Genomic DNA, 15798 nt, shown 5'->3' with positions numbered 1-15798 from the left:
AGGTAGCGCTAGGAAAAGACAACAAAGGCCACATTCGTTCACACTCAGTCTCTAGCTGTCATGTAATAATGCACCGAAACCACAGCTCCCTTTCCACATCCAGACCCCACAGAACTTTCCATGGTTTACCCCAGACGCTTCACATGCCCTGGTTCAATCCATTGACAGCACATCGACCCCGGTACACCACATCGTTCCAATTCACTCTATTCCTTGCACGCCTTTCATCCTCCTGCATGGTCAGGCCCCGATCACTAAAAATAATAATAATAATGTGCTGACTCAGACGGTAAGCTAATCTCGTTTTCTATCACCCTTGCAAACGGTAAGCTAATCTCGTTTTCCATCACCCTTGCAAATCTGAATAATTTTCCTGTGTCCAAGCGCATATTGCACCGCAGTTCATATGGGTATGGGATTAAGTCTCTGGACTGAAAACTACTTATAAGGTTATTACGAGTCAACTAAGGGAGTTTCTTCCTGGTTTCTACATCAAGTAGAGGCTTGAACGATTTGACACGAGCTGTGTCGCAGTTTTTAAACTTTCTTTCAATGACGCCGTTTTCTTAATTTTCTTTAATGTTTGGTCTGACAGTTCTAATATAATACGTGAGTCAATATTTGGCTCAGAGTCCTCAAGCCTCACCTCCTCTCCATCAACGACGCATCGGTTTGTTTGCCGTTCCCAGGAAACCCGTCGGACCCAAAGTCTGACGTGATTTTTGACAGGCACACTTGGCTGTATCGACGTCATCCTACCATTTCCTTCCTCACCAACTTGATACAATTAGTTCGTCCATGTCAATCATCATATTACTGTCGAGAACCAATTCTATACTCATGTTTACAAACTAATTTGTTCTATCTTCAAGGAGGCAAGACAACTAAAGACAAATACAGATATTTCCCTCGTGAAACTTTACAAAGAGGAGCTGCGGGACCATTACACTTCCCAGAGAGAGAGAACTTTTGCGCTTTTGACGATGTCGAAGCCTCTATGACCATTTTCCACACTCTTAAGGACGATGCTGGGATATCCCAGACTCGGCATCGCCTTGCCACACACGTCCTTCGACATAACTTTATTTACCAAGATTGTGGTCATACTGCAAACACTGCGGCACCCTCTGCCTCCTGCTTTACTATCTTGTTTCTCACACCATATGGGCATCAACATGATAACCATGTCATGGATCATCAAGTCTCATGCTATCTGTCCTCCCTATTCACTTCCGTATCATCATCTATGATCGTTCCGTACGTAATGTTGATCTGATATTTAGTCCTTGATTCTACCAACTTACATTAAGATATTTCCAGATTTTACTTCGAAATTCCCTATCATCCTTCATAACAACTGTTTACTCTCCCTGCTGCTGCTGCCAAGTTACACCGTCCCCCACCACTGTGGCTGGGCGGCCATGTTGTGTGTTTTCCAACATCTTGGAAGGCAACAACCGAGCCACCAGCCCTGAAGCAGACAGGTTTGTTCTCAGATCCTCACCTGTTTCTTTATAGCCTCAGAAGCCAGTGATATCACTCACACGTGCATGTGCTTTACACAAGTAATTGCAAAAATAATCAAGATCGCAGTTACTTCTAAATAACAAATAAACAGTTGTAATAACGCTCTGTTACTCCAGTGATAAAAAAGTTACCTCTGAAAACTCGAGGGAACACTGAGGTATATTTCACAGGCACAACACTTCGTGTTTCATGCGTAAATTAACATTAATTTGTAAACCTTAGTAATACTGCAACACATTTTCTGAATGCAATGCATCATCACAAACAACTGTAGCCAGATAACCACTGCATTACGACAAACATTTTTCACGTTGAACCTTTGGGTTTAACTACGTAACTCAGTGCACTACCATGTTCCAATTTACATGAGCTTTAATATCCATTTGAAGTTTTATTTTCTCTTACGTTGCGAGGAACAGAAGCAAACGTACCCATTTTCCATACAGACACACGTACACGAATGTAAGAAGCTATAAGAAAACATGGTCACTACAGACGGCATGTACTGTATAAAAGCTTGTATGATTATAGAACATGTCCAGTGGATGGAGTCCTTGTGTTGCACAGCTCCCTCCCCGTATATCACAAATAGGTCATCACTTACATTGGTAATTACATAAGAACAGTACCCAGGCTATGTACCAGGAGCTACAGAACCTCGCCCGCGCTAACTTCATGTATAATGACGTGAAATAAACATGAAGGATGTTATAAACAGCAGCAGAGCCACAGAGTGCAGGAGCTGCCCATCACTGGTGCGTGTCAACCGTCACCACTGGAGCATTATCCGTCACCATTGGAGCATCATCCGTCACCACTGGAGCATCATCCGTCACCAATGGAGCATCATCCGTCACCACTGGAACGTAAGTCGTCAAGGCTGGAAAGTCAGCCGGGACCTTTGGATGATCAGATATCAACAGACCAGCACTAATTATCAGGACAACAGCGCCAGCAACATCAACAAAGCTGCACCTGCAACATCAAAAAAGCTGCGCCAGCAACATCAATACAGCTGCGCCAGCAGCAGCAACAAAGCTGCGCCAGCAACATCAACAAAGCTGCGCCAGCAACACCAATACAGCTGCGCCAGCAACATCATCACAGCTGCGCCAGCAACATCAATACAGCTGCGCCAGCAGCAGCAACAAAGCTGCGCCAGCAACATCAACAAAGCTGCGCCAGCAACACCAATACAGCTGCGCCAGCAACATCATCACAGCTGCGCCAGCAACATCAACAAAGCTGCGCCAGCAACACCAATACAGCTGCGCCAGCAACATCAACAAAGCTGCGCCAGCAACACCAATACAGCTGCGCCAGCAACATCATCACAGCTGCGCCAGCAACATCAACAAAGCTTCGCCAGCCACATCAATACAGCTGCGCCAGCAACATCAACAAAGCTGCGCCAGCAACATGCAAGTACTGGTCAGCCCAGATGACAGAAGCAAGCAAGAGTGATGTACTCCACTAACAGGCGTTTAATTTCACACATGAAGTACTGTATGGCCCGGGAACATGCACGTATCTATCACTTTATAAGAGTGGCAGAACTTTTATTTAGAAAACTGGCATAATAGTTTACCATAATCTCAGTAACATTCATATCCAAGCAGCTTCTATAACTAGTCACTGTAGCAAATGCTTGAAAACTCAGGACTTTTCGGTTATGATCAAATCCAAAGATTAAGATCAATAACAGATCGAATTGCAAATTACAAATGATCACTTGTTCCATCCAGTGTCATGTTAACTGATAGTATGGAAATGAAGTTTGTAACCCGAAGGTTATACTCGAATTGTTCAAGTTGTTTTACAGTGCAAGATGGCAACCTACAATGTTTTGTCACACACACACACACACACACACACACACACACACACACACACACACACACACATTTTCTTCGGCATTAGATAAGTATATTGACATTCATTAAGCCCTGTACAATCATATTACCCATCATGAAATAACTCAGTTTAAGAACACAAGTTAAGACTTAGCTGTTCTTCAAGGTATTACTTATAACAAGACTAAATGGACGGAGGTGCGCGCATACGGACACGCACGAACGTTGTCATTATTACATTCCCGTCCATGGCTCCGACGGCGGGAGCCAAGACCCACACTAGACACAAGCATCTCTTACTAGTTCCGGTAATCCACAGCAGAGTGGTGTGTGTGGCGATGCTTGCTGAGGTAGTGGGCCTAACAACAAACACACTAACGGCCACCAAGAGAACGAAGGAACAAAATAAAACAAAACAAAAAAAAGCAGCAGCAGCAACAGTAACAACGACACATTAACAAAACAAAAGTTGGGAGGAGACAACATCCACACACATGTTCCCACACACGAAACTCTCGAGAAAAACCACCATCACGACCACACCAGCTGCCACCACCACCACCATCCCTGGATAATACGAGTGGCTGACATTAACACTACGATTCAATCAACACTACTAATACAAGTATATGTATATATATATATATGTATATATATATATATATATATATATATATATATATATATATATATATATATATATATATATATTGTCTAAAAAGAGGGATATACACAAGTATACGTATGCGTGGGTAGGAGATATGGTCAGCGGGCATTATTAGATTACATACTAATTATAAGGCGTGTAACAGACGCTTTTGGATGTATATGTGCAGAGAGGGGCAGCTGATGGGAAGTCTGACCACTACCTTGTGGAGGCGAAGGTGAAAATCTGTAAAGGTTTTCAAAAACAAGGAAGCAATGTCGGGGAGAAGAGAGTGGTGAGAGTAAGTGAGCTTGAAAAGGATACTTGTGTGAATACCAGATATTGAGTACAGAATGGTAAAAGGAGAGTGAATGAAGCAGGGGAAATGGATAAGGTATGGGAGGTACTTAGGGAAGTCGTAATGGACTGTTACATCCTACAAACCTTATAAGTAGTTTTCAGCCTTCACATGTTTTAGATACCTTCAGGTGCGTACGGCTGCGGTGTTGTGTGCTTTAAATGTAAGTTATAAAAAAGCTGTGACACCTAACATGCTGTGGCCTTTAACAAAACGTCATATCAATATACCTCAGGCCCATTTTCTATCTAATAGGTTTGGCGTTGCCCAGGACCTATTTCTAAATGCTCCCACAGCAGCAGGGAAATGTGGACTCCTTTGGAGTGAGAAGTTCTGACAAAAATTTACTGCCAGGGATACATCTACGCCAAAGATTATTTTTCATTCACGGTGTGATCACTTACAGGTGGAGGACACGCACATGTATGAGTCAGAGGCGGAGGGAACGAGGAGAAGTGGGAGACCAAATTGGAGGTGGAAGGATGCAGTGAAAAAGATTTTGAGCGATCGGGGCCTGAGCATACAGGAGGGTGAAAGGCGTGTCAGGAATAGAGTGAATTGGAACGATGTGGTATAGCGGGGACGCTTCACATCCCCTGGATTGAACCAGGGCATGTGAAGCGTCTGAGGTAAACCATGGAAAGTTTTGCGGGGCCTGGATGTGGAAAGGGAGCTGTGGTTTCGGTGCATTACACATGACAGTTGGAGACTGAGTGTGAACGAATGTGGCCTTTGTTTCTTTTCCATGGCAGGGTGGCGACGAGATTGGATAAGGCAGCAAGTGTGGATGTGTACACGTGTATATATGTTTATGTCTGTGTATGTATATATATGTGAATGTTGAAATATATAGGTACGTATACGTGCGTGTGTGGGCGTTTATGTATATACATGTGTTTGCGGGTGGGTTAGGCCATTCTTTCGTCTGTTTCCTTGCGCTACCGTTTTAACGCGGGAGACAGCGATTAAGTATATATATATATATATATATATATATATATATATATATATATATATATATATATATATATATACCACATCGTTCTAATTCCATATATACATATAATGATCATAGAGAGACAGAGAAGACTAAACCGTGATTAGTTCAACAGAAAATCCGGTGAAACTTCCTACACCCAGGATAACCAGCAAAAGGAGAAGTTTCTTAGGATGGTGAGGCTCTGGCCAAGTAATGGATCTCCTGTTGTTGGGTGTATGAGCGGCGATCTGTGGTGCTGAGCCCATGAGCGTATTCTGTGGTCGGAGGCTGGATGGCTGGGTAGGTAGGGCGAGTGATATGGAAGGACGGACAGAGTTTGAGACATTGAGGGGCAGAGGGAAACACGGATAGAGGAAACGAGAACATACACGTGTATATCTCATTACGTCATGTAGATCAAACTGGAAAAAAATGGAATAGTAAGAAGGATGGAGGGACTGCTACAACGGACGAGCCAACCCATCCAGGACTGTCATCATCATGATCGTGGAATGGTCTCTCCTGACCGTGGAGAACGGGGGACCGAGGGTTGTGTATGGACGGACCTACGCCGGTGATGGTCCTCACTCTAAATACCTCTGGTACACCTGCCCCACCTTGTGGCTTAACACGGGGACACCTATGGTACACCTGCCCTAACTTGTGGACCAACATAGGGACATCTCTCGTATATCAAGGGTGTAAGGCATGTGTACGAGTAGGACGAAAGGAAAATGAACGGCTCTAATTGAAGACTGGTCTGCGGCAGGGGTGTGTGATGTCACCATGGTTGTTTGATTTGTTTATGGATGGGTGGCGAGGGAGGTAAATGCGAAAGCCTTGCAGTGAGGGGCGGGTAAGCAGTACGTAGGGAATGAAAGGCTCTGGGAAATGAGTCACTTGTTGTTTGCTTATGATGCAGCACCGGTGACAGATTCGAGCGATTAACTGCAGAAGTTGATAAGTAATGAAAGGGTAAGAGAGATGCGTGGTAATAAAAGGAGTGTGGTTGAAAAAGAGCTGAAGATGTTGTACATATGGAAAGAATGAATGAGGTAACGTTGAGAGAGAAGTGTAGGAACAAAGAGAACGGAGAGACCGCAATGGAGATGGAGCGATGAGGTGGAAAAGATTTTGAGCGATCGGGGCCTGATCATGCAAAAAGGGTGAAAAGCGTGTATAGATGTGGTATACTGGGGTCGACGGGCTGTCAATGGAATGAATTAGGACATGTGAAACGTCCGGGGTAATCCATGGAAACGTCTGTGGGGCCTGGTGGATAGAGAGCTTTGGAATCGGTGCATTACACATAACAGCTAGAGAGTAGATGGGAGCGGATGCGACCTTTCTTTATCTGTTCCTGGCGTTACCTTGCTAACACGGAAAACTGCGATCAAGTATAAATTATATATATATATATATATATATATATATATATATATATATATATATATATATATATATATATATATATTTTTTTTTTTTTTTTCTTTTTTTTTGCTTTGTCGCTGTCTCCCGCGTTTGCGAGGTAGCGCAAGGAAACAGACGAAAGAAATGGCCCAACCCACCCCCATACACATGTATATACATACGTCCACACACGCAAATATACATACCTACACAGCTTTCCATGGTTTACCCCAGACGCTTCACATGCCCCGATTCAATCCACTGACAGCACGTCCACCCCGGTATACCACATCGCTCCAATTCACTCTATTCCTTGCCCTCCTTTCACCCTCCTGCATGTTCAGGCCCCGATCACACAAAATCTTTTTCACTCCATCTTTCCACCTCCAATTTGGTCTCCCTCTTCTCCTCGTTCCCTCCACCTCCGACACATATATCCTCTTGGTCAATCTTTCCTCACTCATTCTCTCCATGAGCCCAAACCATTTCAAAACACCCTCTTCTGCTCTCTCAACCACGCTCTTTTTATTTCCACACATCTCTCTTACCCTTACGTTACTTACTCGATCAAACCACCTCACACCACACATTGTCCTCAAACATCTCATTTCCAGCACATCCATCCTCCTGCGCACAACTCTATCCATAGCCCACGCCTCGCAACTATACAACATTGTTGGAACCACTATTCCTTCAAACATACCCATTTTTGCTTTCCGAGATAATGCTCTCGACTTCCACACATTCTTCAAGGCTCCCAGAATTTTCGCCCCCTCCCCCACCCTATGATCCACTTCCGCTTCCATGGTTCCATCCGCTGCCAGATCCACTCCCAGATATCTAAAACACTTCACTTCCTCCAGTTTTTCTCCATTCAAACTCACCTCCCAATTGACTTGACCCTCAACCCTACTGTACCTAATAACCTTGCTCTTATTCACATTTACTCTTAACTTTCTTCTTTCACACACTTTACCAAACTCAGTCACCAGCTTCTGCAGTTTCTCATATGAATCAGCCACCAGCGCTGTATCATCAGCGAACAACAACTGACTCACTTCCCAAGCTCTCTCATCCCCAACAGACTTCATACTTGCCCCTCTTTCCAAAACTCTTGCATTCACCTCCCTAACAACCCCATCCATAAACAAATTAAACAACCATGGAGACAGCACACACCCCTGCCGCAAACCTACATTCACTGAGAACCAATCACTTTCCTCTCTTCCTACACGTACACATGCCTTACATCCTCGATAAAAACTTTTCACTGCTTCTAACAACTTGCCTCCCACACCATATATTCTTAATACCTTCCACAGAGCATCTCTATCAACTCTATCATATGCCTTCTCCAGATCCATAAATGCTACATACAAATCCATTTGCTTTTCTAAGTATTTCTCACATCCATTCTTCAAAGCAAACACCTGATCCACACATCCTCTACCACTTCTGAAACCACACTGCTCTTCCCCAATCTGATGCTCTGTACATGCCTTCACCCTCTCAATCAATACCCTCCCATATAATTTACCAGGAATACTCAACAAACTTATACCTCTGTAATTTGAGCACTCACTCTTATCCCCTTTGCCTTTGTACAATGGCACTATGCACGCATTCCGCCAATCCTCAGGCACCTCACCGTGAGTCATACATACATTAAATAACCTTACCAACCAGTCAACAATACAGTCACCCCCTTTTTTAATAAATATATATATATATATATATATATATATATATATATATATATATATATATATATATATATATATATATAAACAGGAAACCATTTTTTTCGATGTATTTTTGCAATAGTCTATTTCAAGTGACAAATAATTTAATATGAGTAAGAACTTCACAAGGAAACGCGCTTCCCATTTCTACTGTAAATATATGATCGAGTTACGGACCTAGAATTTCATTTTTATATATCAGAATATGGAAATGGCTAACTTCTCACCTTAAACATCATAAAAAGTTAAATAACAGTGCAGTAGAAATCTGGACATGAACTAAGTTTATCACTTCCAGGTCAATATGTCTACGAATGAAAATTATGTGTAGGTATGCCGTAGGAAAGAATGGAGGAAAGAAGGATTAAGAAGAAATCATTCAGGCTGTTAGACTTGTTTGAAAATGAAGTCATAATACTTTTCAAGAAACCAAGACCCGAAATACGTTAGGAAGTTAGAATTCGTATTACATATCAGGATGCCAAATGTTCCTCTGAGGTACTTAGCTTATGTACTAGCCTATAAGTGTAAGGTCAAAGGTTACACTATCTACCCTAAAGGTCGCACTACGGTGCTGAAAGGTTGGAGAATCATCCTTATGGAGTATGCTGCGAGCCACAGGCCACGCAGTAGTCATACTGACGATCAGATACTGTTGTCAGTGTCTTGGTGGAGGATCGGTCAGTGTCCAGTACTGAGCACGATGCTCTCCACTCGTGCGTGAGTCAAGGTTGTGTTTATAACTGTTACTAGCGTCCTACTCTGGATCTCAGCGTCGTCACTACAACATGTTCAACACATGTCCAATAAGACTCCATCTCAAGAAGCCTCTTTGAAATACACCAATCTGTGCTGCCCTCAGCAACTCCAAGACCTCGTTGCCAGGGATACTCAGCATGCAGCCATAAAATAAGTACTGCTACTGACATCAAGTGAAGACTTAATGGGATCTACATTCCCGGGGGCCATACTACCCAGAGCTTGGTCTAAAATCATCAGGTAAACCTTTTTAGAAAACTGGTTTCTGTCGCAGCTGTTTTACCAACAACACGACTTAATTTTCCTGGAGGTAACTCACTACACCAAATATTGGTAGTCTGACGTGACTGTTTGTTCTACGGTTCCTCGCTTACAAACATCTGTATTTGTTATCTTCCTGTCTTACATATGATAACTATGTGTACATATGGGCAAACTCATTCATGGGAAATGATTGTGGTAAGTTTTTCGTGACGTGCTATAGATTGACCCAGGGCATGTGAAGCGTCTGGGGTAAACCATGGAAAGTTTTGTGGGGCCTGGAAGTGGACAGGGAGCTGTGGTTTCGGTGCATTACACATGACAGCTAGAGACTGAGTGTGAACGAATGCGGCCTTTGTTGTCTTTTCCTAGCGCTACCTCGGATGCATGAGGGGGGAGGGGGATGTTATTTCATGTGTGGCGGGGTGGCGACGGCAATGAATAAAGGCAGACAGTATGAATTATGTACATGTGTATATATGTATATGTCTGTGTATGTATATGTATGTATACAATGAAATGTATACGTATGTATATGAGCGTGTGTGGGCGTGTATGTATATACATGTGTATGCGGGTGGGTTGGGCCATTCTTTCGTCTGTTTCCTTGCGCCACCTCGCTAACGCGGGAGACAGCGACCAAGTACAACAGAATAATAAAATAATAATAATAATGATGATAATGAAATAATAATAATAATGATAATAATAATAATAATAATAATGATAATAATAATAATAATAATAATAATAATAATAATAATAATAGCAATAGCAATGATAATGATAATAATAATAATAATGTCAGAATCCATTCAATGTAAGCCACGTCATGCGAGCTACAGTGATACACATTAGACTGCTCAACTGTCCTCCTCCATACTGGAGTTGACTAACATTTCTATTATCCACCGACTCCAGATCAACAAGATGTATATATGATTATGTTGTACCCCACAATCTCCTCTCGTACTCCCGTGTGTTCTCGCCAACCAAGTTTTTCTCCTTCATTTACATGTTAACTGCACCATGATACTTATCCACCCCCGTTACCGCTGTCTACAGTATCCTGCACCTCCTCTTACCAACCTGCAATGGGTCAAGTAATATCTGGCTGTACTCTACTGGCGTTCCTGTTGGCCTCGCTGCTGTTTTGGCCACATCCATCAACTCTAGTACCTTCCCTTCTTCACTAGACAGGAGGCAGCTCAATGATGGACGTTTGTTTCACCATCGTTTGCAGCGACTAACACATAAGAGTTACACACACTTCTACTCACACAACACCCTGCACACATCGGCTCACTAGTGATCTGCATCGCCAGTCTGAGTTCCTCACCTGAAATAAAGAACAACACGAGTAATACTAAGTGTCGTCAACCCAGTCTTCAATATTTGTCTAGCTATCGAAAATTCAAGCACTGATATATATGATATTTTGTTCTTGTGTACATATTATTGTGAAGGAGTTGGTAAAATCGGAAACTTCACTCTTTATGAACAATGATCATCACACATACACACCCTGATGGTCTCAAACAACATTCACGATATCGGAGCAAAATTAAAACACAAAACAGAAAGGAATACCTGGAACCTTTTGTAAGAAAGGACTACATTGATTAGTTTTTTAAACTGTTATTGGAACACAGAACTGCATAACCAGCTTGTTCACACACGCTGTTCAATCATAACACTACCAAACCACACAACAGCAACACCACAATATCTATGTGAACTGTGAGACTCAAGTGCCCCTCGTAGCCCCTCTAAAACAATTTGAAAATGACAAGATGTTGTACTAAACATATTCCGTTGAGTAAAACGGTATAAGAAGTTTTGAATGACTAATTTGACATTATTCATCATCTGGATAAATGCTGTATCGTCCCCACATTCAGCGGTAATCCACACATAGTTGTCCAGTGTTGCCATCTAACACACGGTTCAGCGTTAACTACAATACCAGTAACAAGGGAAACCTGCAGGTGTATCATAATACACAATCCTATATAAGAATGTTACAAACGCCAACGTACTGCTCTCACAAGCTTTGTCAAATAAATGACAGATCAAGGTCACTTGGTTAGCTGGGATTTAGTTCTACCAACTGCGAGGGTCAGTGTCAAGCTACAACCACCAATGAAAATATCTGCCACACCTTCATGTGTTAGGAATAATCATAAGGCCACATGCCCTACACCACTATGTGGCCCACGAGAGATCACACTAGAACAAAAGTGCACATACCTCGAAGCAGAGAGAGAGAGAGAGAGAGAGAGAGAGAGAGAGAGAGAGAGAGAGAGAGAGAGAGAGAGAGAGAGAGAGGTGGACGCCAAGTGCAGGGTAGGGACATGTTAGGTCAGTGGTAGAAGAGGTTGTGGCAGTGGAAGGTGACGTGCGGATTGAGGACGTGTTTGAAAGTTATTCGTAAATATTTCGCTTGTCTCTTTATCTTTCATCATTCTGTATTTCAACTGAGGCCCGGCCTTGATGTGGAACTTTGTCCGTGACTGGAGCTTTCAACAATGAAAAACACACGGCGACAAATTCATAACATGAGCTACTGAGCTAAACATACCAATGATTTGCTCTCTGATATCTATATGTTGTATACTTACTGTTTCTAGCCTCTCTGAATCCCTCTGGTTCTTTATCAACGGGCCGAGCATTTCTCCCGTCCATCAATGGTCGTACTGGTCACGGTAAATTATACACAAACTGTTTCTGTTGTTTGTCTGTTTAGCATATTTGTGTTCGTCTTTCGTATGTAAGTCTCGACAGGACTCTCCTACGTACACTACGCTGCAGCCAGGGTATTAGACATACAGGCACTGTTATCTTTTCCACTGCATCCAGCTTCTCAGGTGATATGCTTGACTGTTGTCCTTGTTTGACAGACTTCCTGTATGGTACTACCTGTAGGTACACAGATTTGTCTCTCTATAGGGTTGCCTTGGATTCTAGTCACCTTCTTTCTATAACTGTTGATGGCGTGCTGAGGGAACTACATGTTTCTGATGTACTGACACGCAAATCATTCATGTTCCTAACTGCATATTCTGAATGTTCTTTGGAAAAAATCAGAACGCTAAGTTAAACCTTTTTGTCGCCGTGATCACTACAGTGCATTAGGTCGTCTTCGTCTGCACGCTTCGTCTTGTTTCATGGGCAGGGTGTCCAGAAACTGGAGTGAATAGTCCTGCTTCTCCCCAGAGTCAACTGAATGGATGGCTCTACGTTATTTTGTTCCTCTTTTCGATCTAGAAGATTGAGCCGCTTCGGCGTAATTACAAGAACATCCTCGACGTAACGAAGGCAAGTTACTGTGTTTGGGACAATTTTAGTAAAAGGGCGTGCTTTGGGGCACTGCATGAAAAGATTGGCAAATACTGCAGAGGGAGAGGAGCAGGCATCGCCATGTTAAGCTGTTATGTTTATAGAATCTATCATTAAACTCAAAATAATTATTAACAGCACGAACATTTTACTCTTAAGAAAATTACTTAAGCGCAGACGAAGTCCTGTTTTCAGTGACAGTCTTCTTAAGTAGCTTAACTGCCTTGTCTGAGGGGACGTTGGTGAGGAGAGAAGTCACGTCCAGGCTGGTCATTCTCTTGTTTTTCACAGGCATCTCCCACAGTCCGTTCAACAGGTCTGTCTCCTGAGTGCTTGAGATGGGCCCCACTGATCGATCCCACCTTAGCTCGTGCGAGCGAAACGTCGCCGCAAAGATTTTTTTTTTTCACACTGTTAACAATCGTTGCTTGTGCTTACATTCTAATAATTAACTATAAAATGAACAATTCATTTAACGAAGTTTCAGGTAAATACAGCCAGTGAAACATTCTTTTTTAATTAAGTCATTAAGAGTGTGAATGATGAAAGACATTCAAAAAACAATACAATAAACCTAAATATAATTGAGAATGTTAGCTGCACCAAGAATAACAACTTTTATGGGAATATCTGTCAACATGAACACGGTTACCGGGATGTGAGGCACCCAGGCAGACCCAGATGGACAACAGTGGCATAACGACAGCTCCAGCGTCATTACCTCAACATACACATAAAAGCTTCCGTACCAGCCCGTCCCTCACCACCCCGTCTAGTGTTGCCCTCACTGTAATGGAAACCGTCAGTATGACCCAAGCCTGGTACAGACCTGGTGAATATATCAACAAAAGTTACCGGCCGCCATCCCTGGTGCCTACTCATACATGTACTTTAACCTGGTGTCTGGGACTATCCTCTACCCCTGCAACTTGGTATATGATTCATTGCCATGGTAAGGGTTCGCTTTATCAAGCTGTTTTGTGTTGTAAATCTTAACCTGGTCAATGTTCTGCAGCATGGCTAGTGCGGTACACTTTGGTGTAAAATTCAGAGGTCATTTTAGAGAATTTCAAGGAAACTTGCGACGGTGTCGCGAATATTTAAGTCACTAGCGAGGCAAACAGGACAGTGGGCCCCTGCCAGCCGTGCTGCACGTCCTAATGTTTCCTACAAACGCCTCCAGTCTTCACCTGATTCAGTCTAGACTTTCGTCTCAGTTGATCCATTTAACCAGTAATCATTTCTGTACGGATGTTTAGGATTCTGTTTTCGTGTCTAACACGCTGACGTTGCAACCATCAGTTTTCAGTACATCACAGTGTTCTCATGTTATGCATATGGCACCTCTGGATTCCAGAGGAAATATTCTACAAAATCTTCCACGTCTGTCGTGCCGGTGGGATGTTATCTCCAGATGTAGGCTGGGAACCTTAACTTCTAGGATTTTCCAGGTAAAGATGATATACTTCTCACAGCTGAACTCCAGTGAATATATAGCCTCAGAGATTCCAACCGTTCCCAGTAATTTAGTTCCTTTACCACATTAACATGATCAGTGAAAGATCTCTGAAGACTTTCTAATTGTTCAATATAGTCCGCCTTGTTGGATGATGTTAAAATGTAGCAATATTTAACGCCATGAGTAACATCGTCATTAATTCTTTCACCATACAATACTAACGAAAACTGTGCCAAATGTGCTTCACTTCCTCATGAAAATATATACAAAGTGACAACTTACCAACCGTACACACGCACACCAGACTGTAAATCCCTTATAACTCGTAAAAGAAAACTTGTAATAATACAACCATAATATCTGTTTAGTTTAGAAAGTTACAGATTCCTGTGGTCAGGTCAAATGATTTAAATATATTTCTCAGTTGATAATTCCAATCAAAACATTTACAAATATGACTAACTCTTTAATCTGACGTCTTGATAAAGCAAAGATTTCTCACCAGTATCTTCTGGGAAGCTGCCATAACAAAACACTAAATTAGCAATTCTTAATCTTTCAAAAGGTTGAACTCTTCTAGGAAAAGTCCAGCCTGGAAAAGTTTTCGCCCTTCAGGAGAACTAAAATTAAAACTCCTTTCTTAAGAATATGAAAAAATCCAAAGGATTTACCTCATCAAAAGATGACTTTTAAAAAGTCTGCACGAGATGGTTTATCTTTTGCCATCATCATCATCATGTGATTTCCATTTGAAGGCTCCTCAACACAATCTGGAAGTTTCAGCTATCATAGACTCGGTTCTTTTAAATAAAATCACTTTATACAGTAATGTACTCGAAACCAACTGATACGAGGGGAGAGTCCTCAGCTGGCCGAGATGCAGCATTTAGTCACAGATGGTTTAACTTCTCAGTCAAAGACACTGTGGTCCCCACAGTGTCGAGCTGTCAGTCAAGAAGACAAAGATGGAAAACTATACCGACCCACAACACTTGGGTGTGATATTCTCTTTGCTTCTTTAAAGAAAAAGACGAAAATACGGTTTGATCCCTTTAGGACGATGGTCTGTCCTTTGACCAGATTCTGAGGGTCAAGACATCATACCCAAGGGTACTACAGTTGTGCTTACTGGGGTAAATGAGAATCAGAAAGAAAACAAGTTTCTTCCCTCTAGTGACGACAAGCTAGTTAGTTAGGATGTGTATCTTATGTCGATTCTGGGAGCTTGTCTACCTCTTCCACGGGTTGGTCTGGGTACCAAGCTGCATCGCTGTTTCTCTCATCCCTCAGTAACTGAACAAGCCACAGGCCTACCTACAGACTGCAACATGACAGATTAGCATCACTCAACTGAGTTCAATACTTTCTTCACGGGACGGTTCACGACACTGTAACATTCACAGGTAGAGTCATGTTTTGACATTGTAAACATTGGCTCGAGATTCTTTTTGAATTCTATTTGTGC

General features: G+C 42.4%; 1 protein-coding gene across 5 annotated transcripts in view; it reads right to left on the bottom strand.

Moving 5' to 3' along the window:
• alpha-Man-IIb (alpha-Mannosidase class II b) overlaps positions 1-15798 on the bottom strand; it is a 1285879-nt gene that overhangs the window by 760200 nt on the left and 509881 nt on the right. The window contains exon 5 of one of the 5 annotated variants that reach the window (XM_071663884.1): positions 10625-10874. The exons of the other annotated variants lie outside the window; for them this stretch is intronic. The gene's annotated coding sequence lies outside the window, so the exon portion shown is untranslated. The remainder of the gene's footprint in view (positions 1-10624; positions 10875-15798) is intronic. 5 annotated transcript variants of the gene reach the window in all.

The sequence above is a fragment of the Panulirus ornatus genome, chromosome 8 (genome assembly GCF_036320965.1).
Source record: "Panulirus ornatus isolate Po-2019 chromosome 8, ASM3632096v1, whole genome shotgun sequence".
In the NCBI taxonomy this organism is placed as follows: domain Eukaryota; kingdom Metazoa; phylum Arthropoda; class Malacostraca; order Decapoda; family Palinuridae; genus Panulirus; species Panulirus ornatus.
The sequence above is the reverse complement of the archived record's forward strand: the minus strand, read 5'-3'. Positions and strand labels throughout refer to the sequence as shown.